Genomic DNA, 20,361 nt, shown 5'->3' on the forward strand with positions numbered 1-20,361 from the left:
ATGGAAGAGGTGGCAGTGTGAAGCTGTCAGTACAAAAAGCTTATTTATACCAGAACGAGCCCAAAAAGCAGAATGGCTCTTCTCACGTTGCATTTAAGAAACCGTTCTCCTAATAAATATTTGAGTTCCCATGATATGCCTGATGCTGGAAAATGCCGTGCATGTGCATGTGCACGTGTGTGTGCAGTACAGCGGAGCAGAGTACATCTGCAGTGGTAAGGAAACAGTCTGTTAGCATACAGCTTTGACAACTCCATCAGGCCAGTCTCAAGGTAGCTGTCAATCACAACAAATCATCTCATCCCTCAGCGCTGCGAGGACCTCTCTCCACTACTACACACATGACAGGCCCCTACAGCTCTATTTACCCATGCACACCCTCCCAGTGCCAATTGGTTTGTAATTAGAAAACAGTAAAAAGAGAAAGGGAACGGGGGTTGCTGCTAAAAAGTAAGTCGGCAACAAGTTTGGACACAAAGCGAGTGAATGGTGCCTTTCAGTGGCTACATTGGCATTTGAAGAGTGGGTTGGCGCTCGCATGGTGGCGGTGCATTGAAAAGCAAAGGCATTCTTATTCACTCTCTCATTTAGGGGACAATGTAAGTGTGTGTGTGTGTGAGCGTGCGCAAGTGTTGGGGGTGGGAATGGAGAGTAAGGTTGTCTCACACACACACACACACACACGCACACACACACACAATCCTGATTTGCAAGACTCATTTTCAGCTACCTATAATTAGATTAATGTGGTGATGGCATAGCACAAAGCCAGGCTCACACCACTTCTATCCGAGAGCATATGAATTAGGGACTAAACACATCTCTATTCCAAGCAGAGAAAGCGGCGGTGTGAGTGTTTAGCGTACCCTTTATGATGGGGAAAGATGTTAATTGTGTGCCATTACCTCTAAACTGTTTGCTTGTTGCATTAATCATTGTGCTAATTGATGCAGAAATAAAATTGTTGCCACGGGCGAGGAAAGGGAGTGAACCAGAGTGCGGGATGGCAGATAAAAGATTATCGTGGCGAACATATGGAGATGGCACTGCTTTGAAAGTCTGCTCTATATGCCTACCCACGCCACATGGACTGGTGAGTGGAGTGCCAATAGCCCAACCCGGTGAAAGGTTTAGGCAGAATGACACAAAATAGGTGATATGCAGGTCGAACATATTTGGGGGGGAGGATTTAATTGATATAGCAACTTTTATGGTACAATAATATTGACTATGGCTTTATTGATTTTATTAAAGCATATTTTCAAATATTGAACACAGAGCTATTAAGTCTTTGACATTTAAGTCAGGCGCTTAATAAGAGATTTTAAGGAGGATAACAGAAATACTGTTTTCTAATATTCATAATAATTGTGTCACTGTGCCATTATGCAGCACATAAAATAGCTTTTATTTCCATATATTATAAATAGCTAATAACCCGTGAAGTTGTTAAATCAACTGCATATTTAAGGGTAATAGGAAAGTAATAGGAAGGATTTATATTATGCTGCTGCTACGGAGCTTGAAGCATCCTTTTTCCCCTTCAAAGTCGGCTTGAGAAAGTCAGGTTTTGTCGTGCAGATAATAATTCCACAGGCTTTTCCAAACATCTTCAAAATTCAAGAATTTCCAAAGAGTCTACCTGACATTCAGCAGGTAAAAAAGATGTGCAGGTGCCAACCGCAAGCACAGAGGTTTTAATGTGTGGCTGCATGCCTGGCCGCCTCCCTGACCGCCTGTGCTAACAGGGAATAAACAGAGGCAGCCATTTAAAGGGCCGTGAGTCCATAAGGAACAGGGAATGAATGAAGAGATTCAGAAAGCGCTTCAGAGGCCCTCAGCAGCGGACCAGCCGCCGCCTCCAAACCTGCTGTGTTTTTGTATGCAGATTCCCCTTGTCAGAATTCATTTATTCAAAGGAAGTTATCCAAGAGTGCGGGCTGCGAGACCAAAATAGTTGCATTCACAGTCGTCTTGAAAAACATTTTGGAATGGTAATGCCATGAGAACATGCCATTTATGTGCCTGTGTTTGCGTAAGAATCCGATCCAGCGTTCCCCTCGGCTTGCTGGCCGGGAGGCACAGTTCACAGAGACAGGAGAGCACTGATGCCACTTACGGGGTTCAATAGCCTAAATCTCTTCTAGGAACACTTTTTATATTGCCAGGAACATGTAGCAGTGGCAGTCAGTATATGCAGCAGTTTGATCCACTGGTGAAAAAAAAAAAATCGATATTTTTTTACACAGGTCATAAGATCATTCTGTTCGCAGCCAATCTTCATAAAATTGTACCTTTGTTTATCAAAATAGATGCTCTAGGTGATGATGACAAAATTGCTTGGCCTAAACAAAGAAACGACAAGCCTCTGGCATTTTTACAATAGCTGAAACCACAGCGTCACAATCTTGTTCTCTCTGTCTGTCTCTCGTTTCTCCCTCCCTGCGTTTCTCTCGCCTTCTCTCTCTTCCCTTCTCTCTCCTGCTCTGCACAGGTGGTAGAAGCTTCCTGGTAGAGTCTTTTTCATTCCTTTTTGTTCCCCTCCAATTGCTCTGATCGGGAGCTGTTGATGGTGATGACAGTGTTGGCCGTCCATTGATTTGCTGTGGCCCCTAGTTGCGAGTTCACAGCAGATGACACTCTTCCTTTGGCTTTAATTAGAGCTGGCCCCATCTTCTCTTCTTTCGGCCCTGGATGTGGTTCAACACATGAACACAAAAAGCTCCTACACACAAAACTCCCTGCTAGGAAATAGCCAACACTTTGCTACTGCAGCTAGTATTTAGTGCCCTTGACTATGAAACCTGTATAGGTTGTGTTTCTTGTGCTGTAAATAAAACCATACTGTGAGCACAACAGACCTTTCTATTCTAGAGTACAGAAGCGATGTAAACTCTTTTGTCCTGTGGTGCATATATTAAACTGCAGTAGATGAATAAATTGAGATACAAAGTGTACACATTTAAACATTCACTGTACACTTTTATTTTCCCGATCCACAGGATCTACATGATAGAAAAAACAAAAGCAAAAAATCTCAAGAAACTGGCTGGATGGGAAATTTTGTTCATCCCCATCTCACCCATGAGGCTTTGTCCTACCCCCTGCACTGTCATGAGATACAAGGGCCTCAACTTACCATCTGTCCTGGATATGAGCCACTCCAAACCTTGGGTGGAGCGCAGCGGAGGAGAGAGTGGACAGAGAATCCGTGGTCTGGGCAGGGGCTATTATCTCAGTGGTCACGGGTCCTTGCACATATTTCATGCCTGCTCCCAGGGTGTCTTCGCTCAGCTATTAGCACACTGTATTCATTTAAAGTGCTCGTGGGTCACTTGTGGCCTGCATAAAGCTCTTTTGCTGATAAAAAGCAGATGCGATAAGAAGCACAAAAGGTGAGATCTGAAAGACAGTCACAACACAGAGAACATTCAATTATACTTCTGTGGCGTGTCCAACACCTATTGCTTAATTGTAACATTGTGAATTTGGGGGCTTTTTCCTCCTTTTCCTCCATTTTTTTCTCACTTGCATGTTTAAAAAACAATGAGGTGACAACTCCGGCGCAAAACAAATCAAAGCAAAATTTTGCATTCCATGTTGCAATTTAAAGCAGACATGTTCCTAATTTGTATTCCAAGCATGACAAGACTATTAATGAGACTCACTGGCAAATATGTTGTCTTGGTCTTTCTTTGACATACTTAGTTCAAAAGTGCATACTGTTTATTTCCTCACACTAGGCTGCAGATTACATGTGCATGCCGGGGGTCAGATAGCTGTCACCTCATTATGGTTTTGTAACATTTTCCAGAACAAGTTTTGATAGATAACATGAAACATGAGAAGGCCCTTTGTCTGTTCTAATTATTTCTAAAGTGAGGTTAAAGGTACTCCGGTGAAGGTACTCCTCATTCTAACTGTAAGTCTGTGATAAAGTTAACAGCAAAAAAGAGTTACATTGTTTCACATCACTGAAGATCAAACCTATCCTGCCTCGTGGGACAGTTGGTTTGAGGAATAATGTCACCCAGCTCAACACTTTTTAAAACCCCAGAGCATCAAGCTCATAGAGGGCAGATGAAAATTCACTTACTAAAATGAATTTTCTGCTCCGCAATGCAAGTAAATAATAATCTGCTATCTCAAGCAAAAATAAATAAAATAAAAATGTGTTTTGGTATTTTTTCTGTTTTCTATTTTTTCTTTTTTTGTTAGCATTAAACATGTCATTTTGCAAGTAAGTAAGATATTATGTTAAGCATTCTGTGTGCTAGTTATCCAGTTTTTTTTCTTCTGTTAGTTTAGTGTGATATCTAAGAGCAGATATTCTTAATGTGTTCATCTCAGACACACAGGTTTTGCTATAAGCACAGATGCCCCACCCACCTGCTGTTAAAATCTTTTTTCCACAGGCAACCAATCAGAAGAATGTGGCCTTATCTGCATAAGTATAAGATCAGTACAGGACCAGTAAAAGATAAGATAAATAAGATTTACTCTGACTGTGACTCATGCAGAAGATAAGATAAGATAAGATAAGATAGAACTTTATTAATCCCTCGGGTGGGTTCCTCTGGGAAATTCGACTTCCAAAAAGCACAGCAACGACCGAAGTTACAGTTACAGAATTGTTATATATATATATATATATATATATACACACACACACACACACACACACACACACACACACACACACACACACACACACACACATATAAATACAGAGACAAATATAAATAAAATATACAAAGGGGATAAATAGAATAAATAGGAATAAAAAAAAAAAATAAAAATAAAAATAAAAATAAAAAATAAAAAATAAAAATACAAGTGAAATAAATAGGAATAAAAAATAAAAATACAAGTGAAAAAAATAAAAATACAAGTGAAAAAAAAAGTAAGTACTTCTATGGAGTTGGAAAAGAGCATATTGGTGCATAATGCGCAAGGGTGATGTTTTTAAGGAGCACATGCTAACCAAGACTATGAGTTTCCACAACTAAATTGTGAGTGCAAGTGAAAACCACAAAAAACGTCTAGTTTTCTAACTGTCTCCTGGTTGACAAATTTGTTCTTTGCATCACTGCCACATGTGCTGACTCCTTATGGAGATGCTGTCAAACCCGACACTTAGCTTTCAGCATCCAGTATTGCTGCTGTCAGTACATTGGTACCGTTGAATGAGAACATGCTGGATGACGACACGATCCTGCCAAACGTCCTAAAGATACTGGCACGACTTTGGTCTATGGACACGCCAGTTTACAAAAGCTCGCCGCAAACACAGACAAAAATCTTCGAACACGTGTCCACATGTCCAAAATGCACATGCTTGATCGCATTGCTTGCAGAGAAGCACATAATCAATGCAGTCTTTCAGCAAGCCTGACCAGTGGGGGGGCATGACCTGCCAGGTGACCCATGCATGTCTCCACCAGTGCCAGAGCATGCCCATGAGTATGTATGTGTCTATTAGTGTGAAAGTCAGCTGTTCATCCAAGCGAGTATTGTGTGTTTCAGTTTACAAGTTTAGCAGCGTCACCACATAATGAAGCTGCAGCACGTACACGATCATACAGAAAAAGGTGAACGGTGTACTTCAGATATTCTTAACTCATTCTGTTCCCACAACAATCATACCTCTCAACACACTAGATCGATCCTCCAGTAAATCTTTGTCAAACCATTCTCTACAGTCAAGGGTTAGAGTTGAAGACATCCTGATGACATTAGTAGGGAACAGAGTGGAAGTCCAGTCATAAAGCCAATCAGGGGAGTCCTCAACGGGCCTCGTAAATCTTTTTACTTTGTAAGGTTACTGGGAGGTCTGGGAAGTGGAGATTTCCCACTTATTATTCTCGGGAAACCACAGACAACCTCCCTCTGAACTCAGGTCAACAAAGGTTATGACCTTGGGATGATCATCATTGTTGTTTCAGTTACCATGGCACTAAAGCTCCCCAATGTGAGATTCATACACTTACATATACAAAAAAATCTGTTACTATTTAGACCTTCATACATGTGGTACCTGTAATATTTTAGACAAAAGATCCATTCAAATAATGATTCTTTACAAGCATCATCTGTCAATCAAGTATCCTGGTCGACTCAGAGAACTGTTCTAATGAGACTGCAAGACCCGCCTTTCAAAGTCAGTACAGTTCTAATGAGATTATGACTTTACAATCAATTTTTAAGAAATCAAAAGTTGCTTTATGTTATTAAAGTATTATTAGTATCAGTTAGTAGCAACTTTTTCATTAGAGAAAAATTACCAAAACATCTAAATTAAACATAATACTTATATGTTTTTTTAAAATGCCTTAAAGCACCTTACCACACGATTTGCAGACACATTTTTCCATTTGCAATTATCTGTGTGTGTGTGTGTGTGTGTCAGTGTATAATTTTTCTTTTTTTCAATTGCACCTATCTACTAATATTCTTGACAGCTTAACAGGCATAAAGACACATTTCCTGTGAAAGATCAATCATCACCACCTCCAAAGTGCGGTTCTCCAGGACCAGCCCGGTGGCATCAGCACATGGTTAAGCTTTATGAAAGAACTCTGACAGGCTTTCAGAGTCACCTCAGGACATTTCAGACCCCGAGAGGATCAGCGGGCTTCCAACAAGTGGTCTTCAGGGCATCTCAGGCTTTCATACTGGGGGAGAGCCTCTAACAACTGAACCACAAGAAAGCAAGTGACAGGAGCCAAAGAGCAAATACACTGCAGCAAATATATCCCTGCATCTTGTTCCCGTATTTTGTGGTACATACTCTCAATTCAGACACAAACACAACTTTTGAACTGCTTTTTTTTGTCCAAAACGCAGGGCCAAGTTAAATATATATTTCTTTTCTGATGGGTCCGCATTGTTTAGACAGCAGGATCAAAACGTCACTATGTGTCATTAGTATGTGAAACAAGCAGCCCATTTCCCACACTGAACTCAAAATCTGAAGCGAAAGGTAGACAAAGCGCACCTTCCACCTCACCTCTAGCACTTAAAAAGTTTCCCCCAATATATCTAAACGTCTTTTTATGACTTCTGTTCCACTTCTAGTTCTTGTAACAGCCATGTAGGCCATGCCAAATGTGCCCAGAAATAAGCTGGGCCTCCCCACTGTCTCTGAGATTGCCCACCCAGGAGTCTGGCACACGCCACAGTGAGCAGGAGGCCCTCTGGATTACAGTAATACACACTATCTCATAATGGAAAGCTGCCGTGCACATTTCGCTCTCTCTGCCCTCATTGTCCACACTACCAACTGCACAATCAGGATATGAGACTGTGATTGCACCCGTTAGCATGTGTGAGTTTACTGGTGTGTTGCTCAACCCCCTCCCTTTTTCCGGGCTTGGCGCTGCTTGGCTCCAACAAGGTAAAAAGTGAGTTAAAAAAAGGTGCTTTATACTGCTAATAATTATGTTGTGACAGGTAAGAATCTAGTTCATCACATCATGGGCTCTTCCAGCTAAAAAAGCTACTTCAACCTTTAGACATAAATAGTTTGATTAATTGAAGGCAGCAGAAGTCGGGGGTCACGAGGAAACAATGGCACTTAACCCGAGATAGTAACATGGTTAAATAAACAGTCCAAGTCCAAATAGGGACGGCGTTTGGACCCACCACAGGTTAGGCAAACTTTGCCACTTTTCCTCTCACCCTGTAATCATCAGAATGTGTAATTAAGTGGGAAGCTGACCTACAGTTTGGAGAGGAAATCCAGACAAAGTTGAAAGCCATTAAGGAAAGGGGGGGGGAGGACAGAGGCAGGCATGGAGGACGTTGCACTTTGTTAGTCAGCCTTCCCTAGGTGACTAACAAAGGTGCAGGTGGGCCAGGAGGATGGAGACCTATTTTACCTTGAGTTTAGACCACAAGGCCACCACAGACTGTACATAATTACACCGCAGAGGTTATTTACTCCACTAAGTGGCTTGCCTACCAACCCTGTTGGTGAGTGCACACTAATCAGGCCGGTGTGCCAAACAATGGACCATGTGTGCCTCTGAGTGTTGTGGGAGGAGCAGAGGTGACCATCAGACCGCCACTGATCAACACCGGCAATATATTTCAAAAGGACTCAAAAAGCTCTGAAAAGAGACTGAGGCAGACAGACAGACGGACCGGTAAGGGTCCGATAAAGTTGCAGATTGGTACGTCTTAAAACCTATATTTAACCAGGAGGTTCAAGAGGATAAAGGCGGATACAGTGACACTTGGGACAAGCATAGAACAGATGCTTTCTCACACAAGGACAAAAAGGATTTGAAGACTTCAATAACCCAAAGGTCTCAAATAACCACTTTATGGAAATGGTTTTGGTCTATTATTTTCTGTTACTGCTCACATTACTGTATTATATTTCAGTGATAGACCCTAAAGGTAACAATTGTATGTGAAAAGTAAATAAAAGATACAAAACAAATGGCAGGAAAGACTTTAAAGGATTCCATTTATCCAAGTACAAGTAGCCTTAAACCAGGACCATCAAACATAAGGCCCGGGGGGCCAGAACTGGCCCTGCAAAAACTCCAATCTGGCCCACTGCATGAATTTGGGAATAGTGAAGGAGAGCATAAATTTTGGATTTTTAACTGTAATTCCTCAAGTTTTATAGCTTCTTCTACATTCATACTGCATCAGTAATTACTGGAGCAGGCAGTAATTATGTAATAGCAAAACAATTAAATGACAGAAATGTTCCTGTTTTTTCAGTATCTATGTTTTAAAATCGTTTTGAGTTAACAAAATCATTTTGTTTTATATTTTTTGCAGAATATATCTGGAATTTTACACTCTTTTACACTCATTTCTTTATCATTTATAAAAAGTGAGATCTGAGGTTTAAATTGCACTTCTTTTTCTCATATTAAGACATCTATTTAAATGTGGGATTTGGGATTAAATGTGTAGTTCAACTTCTTTACACTGACAGAAAAGGGCCACAACTTGAGGTGACAGTTGATGTGATTTGGAGCTATATAAATAAAACTGAAGTGAACTGAGATCAAAGTGGACTGTATGGGGCTTTCAACCATAGTGAGCGTCACCTGGTCAATTGTGGTTTGTTATATGATCAGATAGCTTATCTTTAGAAATGGAACGGAACAATTTAGTACTAGTACTGCACGATTATAGCAAAAATTATAGTCAAAATTATTATATTATGATTACGTAGAATATCATATATTCACAGAAATTAAAAACTGAGTCCATTTTCTTGAATCCTAAAGATATTTTAGTAGAAAACCAAATTAATAAATGAAAAAAGGTTTTGTGGGAGGACACAGGGCCTCCCAGATGAGAGTTAGGGGTTGTTTTTCACAGTGAAGCACATTGTATCAGAGAAACTGGCAGACCCCACTGGCCAGAAGCCTGCTATAGCTGGCAGCGGCCTCCACCATAGGAGGCCCTGTGAAATGCACAGGAGGCACGGGAGAATGCATCACTGACCCTCTGTGATCCCGAGACAAAGGAGTGCGCGCAGCAGGCAGCCATTACTAAATCTTCTACAGGTTTTCCTATGCAAACCTTTCACAAGTTTGCTTCCTCTAGATAGAACTTGCTGAACAAAGACTCTCTGTCAAACTGACTACACATGATCATCATGCTTAAAAAGCATTTTTGTTCTTGTTACATGTCAAATTTTGGATGCTAACTGCTAAAAATTTACAGCACTGTTATCACTGTTTCCCTTTTTATATACCAGCCATAATCACAACAACTGTTGTCTCAAGACCCAATATCGTTCACATAACATAACACAACACAACATAACATAACATAACATAACATAACATAACATAACATAACATAACATAACATAACATAACATCCTGATTAGAGCTATTCTTCCCACCATTAGTATGAGTTTACATATGAGTTTCACTGCTCTGCTATGATATATGTATTGCTAACAAGCCAATCACTCCTGCCAACAGAAGCAGTGGAAGCACAGAGAACCATTAAAGGCCTGGCTCCAGCTACAAAAACAAAACCTATCCACCTGAGACCACAGAGGGACAGGATGCAGGCTACTTATAGCAACCCAAAACCAGCGCACAAGAATAGCAGGAAAAAACGGCTCTGTACGGGAGCTACACTTAGCCTTTTGAAGTGCGCCACCTCTAAACTATTCTGGAAAGGCACCCCAGCATCTTTGAAGGCAGGTTATCCTCCATGGCCTTGTGTCCTGTTGTGGACGAATTGTTTCCTCTTTCACTTTGTCTCTATTTCCCTGCAGAAACTGACACTGTTTTATTGTTCTCCTGGGCTGAACAGTTGTCATGTGGCAAGTGAGGGACGGGACCTCTCGCTGGTCTCTTGTTGGTGCAGGAGGACAGTAGGTAGCCAACAGGTGACGCAGGAGTGGTCATCCCGAAGAATCGGGAGAAGGATGGCCCCCTGTTCATGGCTACCGTTTCCTCTGTCCTCAAGGTTATGACCTTACAATGGCCTCTTGCCTAAGAATGGACCATTTGAGTAATTAATCAGTCAGCAGTAAGTGATCTCACTGCACAAACATGGCCCAAAAATACGGAGGACACCGGCATGTTTTGTTGTTTTTCTTGTGGTTTAAATGGTTGTGGTTGTAAATACAGAAGATTTATGGTACTCCCAGGCAGGGGGAATATGCACCTGCTAGGCTGTAAAGGGAAAAAAAGACAGCTTCCAGACTTTTACAAGTTATTGTAAGTAGCTTGAAGTGAAGTGATTTTTACCGATACTTTATGGCTAATATGTGGCTTAGAAACAACCTGTTATATTTATTGCAGACTGAATGTGCTCTATAATGCAATAAAATACATGTGTTTGGTTTTTCATACTTCAACAGAATAAGTCATACTCCTGCGGTGTAAGAGAGACAATGCTGCAAGGAAAGAAAGAAAGAAAGAAAGATATTTTCACCTCCGAGCATTTAACCGAGTATTATCTGTGTAATCTCAGATAGAAGTACAGTACATGTGCTTCCCTTGACTCCTGTGGAGATGTAGAGTTTGCTTTAACACTCAATATCAGGGAATCTAATTGCACTTACAAATCATTCCTTCGTTCCTTTGGCTTGCTTCTCTGGAGAAACTCTGTGGCAAATAGTGTCTTATCACACCCCATCAGGTTTATTACAGGCACCAAACTAGAGGCTCAGTCCTGGCAATATGATGCAGAACAGGATGTGAGGTCAATCTTTCATCATCTTTCTCTGTCATTGAATGTTTCTCCTAGGTAACGGGGTTATCTGAAAATCTTTACATTTGTCTACGGCAGTGTTCGTGTGTGTGTGTTTGTTTGTTTGTGTTTCTGTCTCAGCTGTTTTCACACATTGCCGCTCTTTTTCTGGACATCGCCCAGTGGAGCTGTATGTCAGAAAGCGAACGTCCAAATCAGTAATCAGACATTAAACAGGCTTTTCGCTGCCAGCTCCCTAGCAAAAAATTGTGATATCTGATTGATACAGAGTGGGCAATCGTCCACAGAAATCACAGGGAGCGTGCTGGTATCACTATATGTTCTGCCTCCTGCACACTCTAGCCACGTCCCATTCCTCGCCTTGGTGGGGGAAAATTGTCTTGATTCTGGAGTCAAAGTCAAAGTCAAATCAAATTTTATTTTATTTTATTTAACCTTAAGTATTAATAATTGCTATCTTTCTCAGTTATCTGACCTACCTGCCCTGCCCCATGAGATTCTTCTCTTATACCCTCTTACTCTCTCTTATTCTAAATGCACGACGGTGAACATGAAAAATATTATCAGCAGACAAGTAGTGTTTCTTGCTGCGATGATCTGGAATGGATTATTAACCTGATCTGAATGGCAATGAGTATTTGATCAAGAAACATTGACTCATGTCTTGTCCTGCTGTATCACACCTGACTGGCACACATTTCTCCCCGCTTAGCTTTTCCTCCTCCACTGTAATAGAAATTAGACCGTTTACTAAGACTACACAGGGCTTTCTGACAAATACTCAAAGGAGGAAGGGATTAACCTTTGTTGAATGCGACTATGAGAAGAGGCGTTTGTAGTCACTAGGTGAGGATAACCATGCATGGTTATCTGTGGCATTTGATCCAGGGTAAAGGTCAGTATGTCTGACTGCTGGCTTACATTAAATGCGTTGTGCTTTTAACGATTTCTGGTTCTTGTCACACAACCACATAGAAAACAGTTCAACGAACACTGAACATAAGAGCAGAAATCAAGGGCACATTTATTTTGTCAGTCTCAGATTTGTTACTGAGACTGAAGAGTCTGTTGTTGAGCAGGGGTGTCAAACATAAGGCCCCAGAGACAGAACCTGGCCAACAAAGACTCAAATCAGGCCCACTGGACAGCTTTTGAAAATGTGAAGGGATGTATAGATTTTATACTTTCAACTGTGTTTGCATACATTTTATAGCTTTTTCTATTGATGAAGACTGCCCACCCCATTGCCCTTCATACTACATCAAAGTAATTAACTAGCAAACAATTAAATGGCAGGAAAGTTCCTGTTTTTATTTTTCCTCTATTAGTGAGTCCACAGTAAATTAACAACACATTTATAATTACAGGGCAGTGCAACGAACTGAATGAATAACATTTATCATGTAGTTTTACTGGTCTGGCCCATTTAAGATCAAAGTGGAGTGTATGTGGCCCACAATATAAGATGAGTTTGCCATCCCTGGTTTAGAGCACGACCTGTGATACAGATCAGACTGGAGAATTTTAGCCAAAGTGGCTGGTAAGAAGGAATCTCCAACCTCTATGTTGACATAACTGTCTTTGGTTTGCTACTATTTTTCAATTGCAAACGTGAGCTTATAATTTTATATCTGTACTGGAACATATTTTCTTTTAAGGGTTTTTATTTGCAGCACGAATAAAAGACCCCTTTACACTGCTACATTTTGTTGACTGGATGAGGAGGTTTGAGAACATCACATTTTAAAGCACACGTTTGCTATCTGGAAACTGATTTGCAATTTTGGCATTTGTGATTTCTCAAAACTTGGCTTTTTGGCTTGTTTTCCACATTGCACATTGGAGCAAGTGAAAGCCTTCGTGCACATACATTTTCTTTTAGTGCCAAATTGTCATTCGCGAAAATTAAGAGAGCTAAACAAGAGAACTTAAACTATGGAGTATTTCTTGTAGTAATGACAAGAAATGAGGATAATGGATTGTTAGTTCATTTCATAATGATGCTAGATATCCAGGGAAGTGTAGATAGGCACATTAGAAGTCAAAGACGGTTCTAGAATAATAGGAAGGCTCAGAGATAATGTACTCTCACAAGGGGGCCACGACATTAGCAACAGCCCAGCAGGACTCAGCTCGCACGTGTGCCAATGACGCATTAAAATCTTCAATGACAAAAGATATAAGAGAGGTATTTTTCTAGGCATATTTTTTTGCCGCCATCATACATCAGATGCAATACTGTACATTCTTCTGGTACACAACCAGTTTTTGAGGTGGTTAGTGGTAGCTGGTCAGTATGGGTAAGGAGAGGGCAAGGAGGACACACTGACTGGAACCAGTGAAGATTTATTATATGAAAGCTGCCCTCCAGAATGCCCCAATTATTACTAGACTGTTAGATGTCTTAAAAAGCAAAAACGAAAAAGCGATGGAAATTATTGCTCTGTATTTTAAAAATAATGATTTAAAAAAGACTCCGTACAGGAGTCATAACTCTTTAATCAGCTCACTGTGATGAAAGCTGGGAGCCAACATGAACCATGAACATGAAAAGACGAAAACACAAATAAGACAAAAAAAGAAGTAGAGATGACATTAACTTCTGCTCAAACGAGCACAGCGGGAGAGAACCCAAAGTATTTAGCACCACTTTTTCTGTCTTTTTGAAGTTGTTTGTCAATTCACGGCATCCAGTGCAGTATTTAGTGCCTTCAACCTCTATCTTCCCCCGATGGCACTAGTGCAGGGTGAGTGTAACAGTGGACCTCTACTTCATTAAATATTAATTTATTCATTACATGTTAACTCTGTGAGACCTTGGAAGGAGACGCCAGGTGACTCTTCTTCATTTGGTCCCCACTGCTCTCCGCTGGGCCCAGGAAAACCACAGTAATGCCACGCAGCTGGGGAAGTACAGAGCAAATTATTCAGCTCCATAGAGACAGACTCTTTGTGGTAAACACGCGGTGGGACACTAGTGCTGTCATAATTAAATCTGTAAATCCATAAGAGCAGGGTGCCTTCACTTGGTACACAAATATGTAGTGTGGGAATCACAATCAAGCAGAATCCCACTTGAATATTATACAAAATATAGCTTTGTGAATCTCTTCTCTAAAATTTCAGATCATTTTATACTCTTCTGGTTGGTATGTTTTCATAGACTACAAAGTATATGGCACAAATAGCAATTGTTATAGAAGAAAGGAAAAACTGAGCAATGAGAGTGGGGAAAAGTTAGGCGTGGCGGTTGGGCAGCAGAACTCTAACTTCCTCATAGAGGGCAAAAGACCGCTCAATCTTCGACCGAGCCATGACAGATCAGAGAAAAAGACGCCAGCGAGCATCAATTCTTTGCTTCTCTCGGTGGCCCATCAATGGGGGAAAATCCCCAGTGAACAGGCAGCCTGGCTAATCCACTGCTAAATGACACCTCCAGACGCTAATGCCCAGACTGACCACAGAAGCAATCCACGGCAACTCCTCCACACATGTACCCACTGATGCTTTTCAGCCAAGGGAACTTGAAAGGGCCGGGGCCGTCTCTGTCTCTCTGTGTGCCACCTGCTTAGCATCCCCGCGCTGCAAGCTGCTATAGAGAGACATCTCCGGCAGAGGAGAAAGGCCCATTGTGTCCAGATGCCTTTGAGGGCATTGTTCTGCTTCACTGAGGCCAGGCCGACATCTGCACCATTCACGCCGAAGGAAGTTGTAATCACTCCCCTACTCTTAGCTCTCTGGCTCCAACTTCATACCAAGAAGGCTTGTGAAGTTGGGCCTGCGGTAAACAACGGGGCGAGAGGCGGGGGAGTGGTTGCAAAGGATTTGGAATGGTGGCTGTTTTTGTTAAGCGGCATCAGTTTAAATAGAAACTCTTACACAGCCCCATACAGGCCCCCTGATCCCCACCCTTGCTTCTAACCCCCCACCCCGCAACTCGCCCAAGTGCTCCGTCTCCATAGCACAAAGCCGAGAACTGATTTGGGGTTACCTCTCCATCAAAAGCGCTGATTAATTGCTTGTCTTTCACAAGTAGGCCAAGATATTTGAAATGTGTCCGCGTGAATTATAAAAAGCGTCAGGCTGCCGCGCTTTCAAAATACTCTTTCACTTTCTTTTCATCAGTTAAAATAATGAAAAGAAACGAGAGGGCTCTGAGGGCAAGGAATGTTTCAGTGGTCAACTTGCAAAGGGGTTTTTATGTAGTTTTCATTTACATATAATTACACTTTAATAGAAGCCTGACTGGCGTGGGGTACGAGAGTGACCGTGCGGGCTGCTGAGGAGACCCCCTATGATAGAGGATGACAAGCTGTAGTGCTAGCTCCATCTCTGGCTAATTAAACGAATCAATTAAGAGACTATTGTTGTAACTGTGTAACTGATGTTCTGCAGTGGCAAAAATGGTCTCTTGGGGAGGCCTTCCAACCATATTAAAACTGCTATCCACTACATCTCTATCTGATACCAATATAGACACTTATTTGCGCCTTGCTGTCATGTCATTGGAGGCGGGCACATTATGGAAATTGAAATGGAGGGGTTGAGGGGAGCAGGACTGAGCTCAGTGTGAAGCGGCGGGGTTCACTTCCCATCACCCTCCAAGGAGAACTCGCTTCAGCAAACTCCAAAGTCCCTCAAAGTTCCCTAATAGCAGAGCTAGAGCCAGCACACCCAGCTGTGTGCATCCAGTCACTAGGTAAGGGTCGCGCAATTAGCATACTCCTCCCTGCCAGGCGAGTCGCGTTGATGCAGATAAATTATCATATTAGATTTACCCTCCTCAGTTCAACTGATTGGCTCCCAAATTGTTTTAGATGGCCGTCATTAATCCTTAGCATAGGCTAAGTGCTTTGGCTTCAGATCTGATTGCACTGAGGCGCCTAGGGTCAAATTAACAGAATACTAATGTCTGAACTCTATCTCATTTGCAGTTTCACAATGCTGCTTCTATTATAGGCAACAGAAAAGAGTCAATTGCCATTTGTCTAATGTAGGATTTAGAAACTCTCAAGATGATAATTGAGGTCCAAGGTAAGAGCAGAGACGACGTTATTGAGTGAAAATATGTATATAAATGAGAAGCAGGGAAAAAGAATTACCAGGAAAATGTCAAAGCATAATTTCATTTCAAAGATGCGAAATGTTTCAAATGCAGCACTTATTATTCCATACGTTCATTGCAACAAAAAAAAAAGTAATCACAAGAAAGACAACAAATGGCACTTTAAAGCAAGGAGTGCTGGTGCTTAGATGAAACAAACGCCCACCCCATCCTCAACCCCTGCTTTGAATGTGCCTCTGTGTTGAGAGAGACTGACAGATTTATGAATAGACTGAATCAGAGTACTTGATTGAGAGTCCAGTGGATCCATGTCCAGTCTTTGTCTTTGAAAGCTGACCCTGTTTGTTTAAGTGCTGGCACCACATGAGTGGAATGAGACTCCCTTGGCGCCTGAGCTGTCCTGGCTCTTCTAGCCAAAGTCAGCATTGGCATGTTGCTGGGACCTTCTGAAGGAGATCAAGGGATTATCCCCACCTCACACAGAGACATATATTCAGTATATATGTATATAGTTTCAACGGACCTGTAAAGTTTCAAACATCATATCATGGGGAAAATTGTACCTGATAGTCCTGTGGTATCAAGCCTTGAAAAATCCCACAGGAGGACAGGCTCAGCTGAGGATGTCAGATCTTGGGAAGCTCCCCAGGATTGCACAGACGCTGTATAAATAAATATCAGTTGTTAGAGCTGCAGATCCCAGGCTAAAATGCAGACCAATATTTGTGGTTAAAATCTTTCTAAGAATGTGAAAATAATACAATGGTTTAAGGGTTTTACAGGTGGCTTGTGGCTGGTTGGAGTCTTGTCATGTGTCAGAATGCACAGCTGATTATTCCAGCACAAGAACCAACAACATTGCTCCTAGAAGTAAAATTTTAATACGATGCAGTGTCAGTGATCTATTTTACACACACACACACACACACACACACACACACACACACACACACACACACACACACACACACACACACAGAGCATTTTAAGTAATAATAAATAGATCTTTAAAGAATCCTGCAACCTAAAATGTCCAGGATGCCACACTATCTTTAAGCAAAACTGAGCTGATAAAAGTATTATTTATGTAAATATTTTCTTCTCCTTTCATGCAATAAGCTGAACACTAAATTATGCAGTGAAAGATTTTGATAATCTATTCCAGCAACTAAAAAGTTTTCTCCAGTTATTTCTATCAATTTAAAGAGCAGTAAAGAGAGAACCCCTGAAGTTATAACATGGTGTGATGCAGCTGTTTGGATGAACATTTGCACAGGTACTAAATGGCAGATGGATGATTTTTTCCTCATAAATCCAGTATTATCAACCAGCTTAAAGAAGGCCTACACATCAAATGTCAAAGTATAGTCAAAAAAACTCATATTCCTTTAAAATAAAATGTATTTATTTGTTGTTTGCATGAATTCTTATTGAAAATACACTTTTACTTTACTACTACTTTCTGGACTCCAGTTTATTAAGATTATATATTGCATAAAACTGGTGACAGTGATGCATTGGAAGGTTGGAGTGGTAGGCTGTCATTACACATTTTAAACATGCTAAAAATTGAACTGTAAATGTTAAATCTTAAACATAAAGCAAAATCTCATTTTTTCAAATGTATCCCCTACCACATGAAACACGCCCACGCAGTATACAGTCTGTATACTGTGACTGTGTAACTGTATAGCTAACTCTATTTATTTATCTAAAATCACATTGTGTTTTTTCCCTGTAATAATAATGCTGAGCATGTCTGCACTGTTTACATATTTGGATATTTTCTCAATAAAGATAAAAAGCCACTCCAAAAAGCTTTGTTCGTTGCCTAACCGGGACCGAGGACAATTCCAACTTCAAAGTCCAGATGTACAATGGGACTTTGATTCTGTGTGTGTGTGTGCCTGTTTAGGTCTGCTAATAAAAACAGATAACAAATTGTCTGATGGGCAGAGCTTTCATGATCTAGACGACCATATTTGATGTTTTATTCCTACCATTTGAAAAAACCCATACAACCCTACATGGTGGAAAGCTTCCACCTAAAAGTCCGTTAAGAATTCTGAAGGAAGTGACGAAGAATCACCTGACTTTCAATAAGGTTTGAGTTTAATTTAGAGACTTGATAATGATTGGAAATTCTCAAATTCATTAACTCTTAAAAGTCTCTTGGAAGTGCTTGCAAAGGCTGGTCAAAAGATGCCATTAGGAACTGTCACCTGATGAAAGCTCTTATTAAATTTCTGACTCTTTAAACCTGTGGAAGCACTCAGCAGTGGGCAACTGACTGAAAATATTGTAACGTTCACAAGAACCAGACGGTTGGGGTCTCAGTTTGTCCGTTTATTCGGCACATAAGCCAGCGGGTTGTTAACTCAGGGGGAAGCGCTCTCGAACTACACCTCTCTTCAGCCTGGCACACACACAGAACAACCAGGTCCCCCCACCCCTTCCTGTACACCACCCTCACTACTTCCTGCAGCCCAACCAAACATGAATCTTAAAGGAACAACAACAGTGTGCAGAGAAAACCAACATGTCACTGTCCAGTAACACTTAACCATCGTTACACTGCCCCCCCAGCAATAAGTTCCTCGTCCCCGAGGGAACGACACAGTCTCTGAGGCGGGGCGGTAGCCTACGTTCCCTCCTTGACCTCCTGAGCCCCTGAGGAGGACGCGGAGCTTCGGGGCTTTGGGGTGAAGAGTCCGAGGGGGGGGAACGCAGCCCCGGTCGGGGGCCCCTCTGAGCAGGGTCATGGACGCTCTGTACACGTCCCTCTGGAAAGGAGGGGAGGGACTGTCCTCTGTAGGGGGCCATCCGGTCTCTGTGCAGCGCTACTATCCTCCCCCTAGGAGGCAACTGCACCCTGTAAACAACCTCCCCCACTCGCTCTAGGACGCTGCAAGGCCCCACCCAGCTGCTATCCAGTTTAGGACACCGTCCCTTCTTCCTCTTTGGGCTGTAGACCCACACCAGCTCCCCAGCACGGAAGTGCCTCCCTTTAGTGGTGATGTCGTAATTCCTCTTTTGGCGCAGGCCTGCCTTCGCCAGCTGCTCTCGGGCGTAGGAATGTGCAGAATCCAGCCGGTCCTGCAGCTTCCTTGCGTAGTCCCGGCCCGGTGGTGCCTCTGGCGCGTCCGGGGGTTTCCCAAAAGCCAACTCTGCAGGAGTTCTCAGCTCTCTCCCTAACATGAGCAGGGCAGGCGTACATTGGGTGGAGTCCTGCACTGCCGACCTGTAGGCCATGAGGGTAAGGGGAAGATGGTAATCCCAGTCCCGTTGGTGTTCTGAGGTAAGGATGGCTAGCTGCTGGGCCAGCGTCCTGTTAAACCTTTCCACCAGCCCATCGCTTTGGGGGTGAAGTGGGGTGGTGCGGGTTTTCTTAGTCCCAAGGCGTTCACACATGGCAGCAAATACCTTGGACTCAAAGTTACGCCCCTGGTCACTGTGGAGGGTCTCTGCTGTTCCAAAGCGGCTGAACATCCCCTCCACTAATACATCAGCGACCGTCTCAGCCTCCTGATCTGGGATGGCGTATGCTTCCGGCCACTTGGTAAAATAGTCCATGGCCACAAGAACATAGCGGTTTCCTCTGTCTGTGCGAGGAAATGGGCCCATGACGTCCACAGCTACTCGCTCCATTGGGGCTCCTGCTGGTTGCTGCTGAAGCTGAGCCCGGGACTGGTCTTGTGGCCCTTTGTGTGAGGAACATGCATCACAGCTGCGGCAAAAGTCCTCCACATCCCTCCGCTGTTGACCCCAGTAATAGCCCTGGCGGAGGCGGCGAAGAGTCTTGGAGACCCCAAAGTGGCCAGAGCCAGTGCTCCCATGGCAGGCTCCCAGCACAGCTGACCTCAGCGACCTTGGCACCACAACCTGCCACCTCTCCTCCCCCGTGGCAGGATCCTTCCAGGCACGCTCCAACACCCCCCCCTTCAGCCTGAGAGCTTCAAACTTGGCCCACAGCCCCCTGGTACAGATGGAAAACCCAGTGACCTCATCCCAAAGGGGTTGCTCCCCCTTCTCCAGCCACTGCAGGACCGGCAGCAGGTCTGTGTCTTGTTCCTGCCGTGCCCTCCACT

The 20,361-nt window shown here is 42.6% G+C and overlaps 1 long non-coding RNA gene across 1 annotated transcript in view; it reads right to left on the reverse strand.

The window, feature by feature from the left end:
• Positions 1-2,841: 2,841 nt before the first annotated feature.
• Positions 2,842-20,361, reverse strand: part of LOC147311265 (uncharacterized) — a 44,454-nt gene continuing 26,934 nt past the window's right edge. The window contains exons 3-4 of the long non-coding RNA XR_015125430.1: positions 16,837-16,935; positions 2,842-3,402 (exon numbers count right to left, since the gene is read on the reverse strand). This is a non-coding gene — a long non-coding RNA (uncharacterized LOC147311265). The remainder of the gene's footprint in view (positions 3,403-16,836; positions 16,936-20,361) is intronic.

The sequence above is a fragment of the Aulonocara sp. 'chitande type north' Nkhata Bay genome, linkage group LG16, assembly GCF_057382095.1.
Source record: "Aulonocara sp. 'chitande type north' Nkhata Bay isolate Kocher_YH1m ecotype deep benthic linkage group LG16, A_spYH_male_GT1.1, whole genome shotgun sequence".
Lineage (NCBI taxonomy): Eukaryota > Metazoa > Chordata > Actinopteri > Cichliformes > Cichlidae > Aulonocara > Aulonocara sp. 'chitande type north' Nkhata Bay.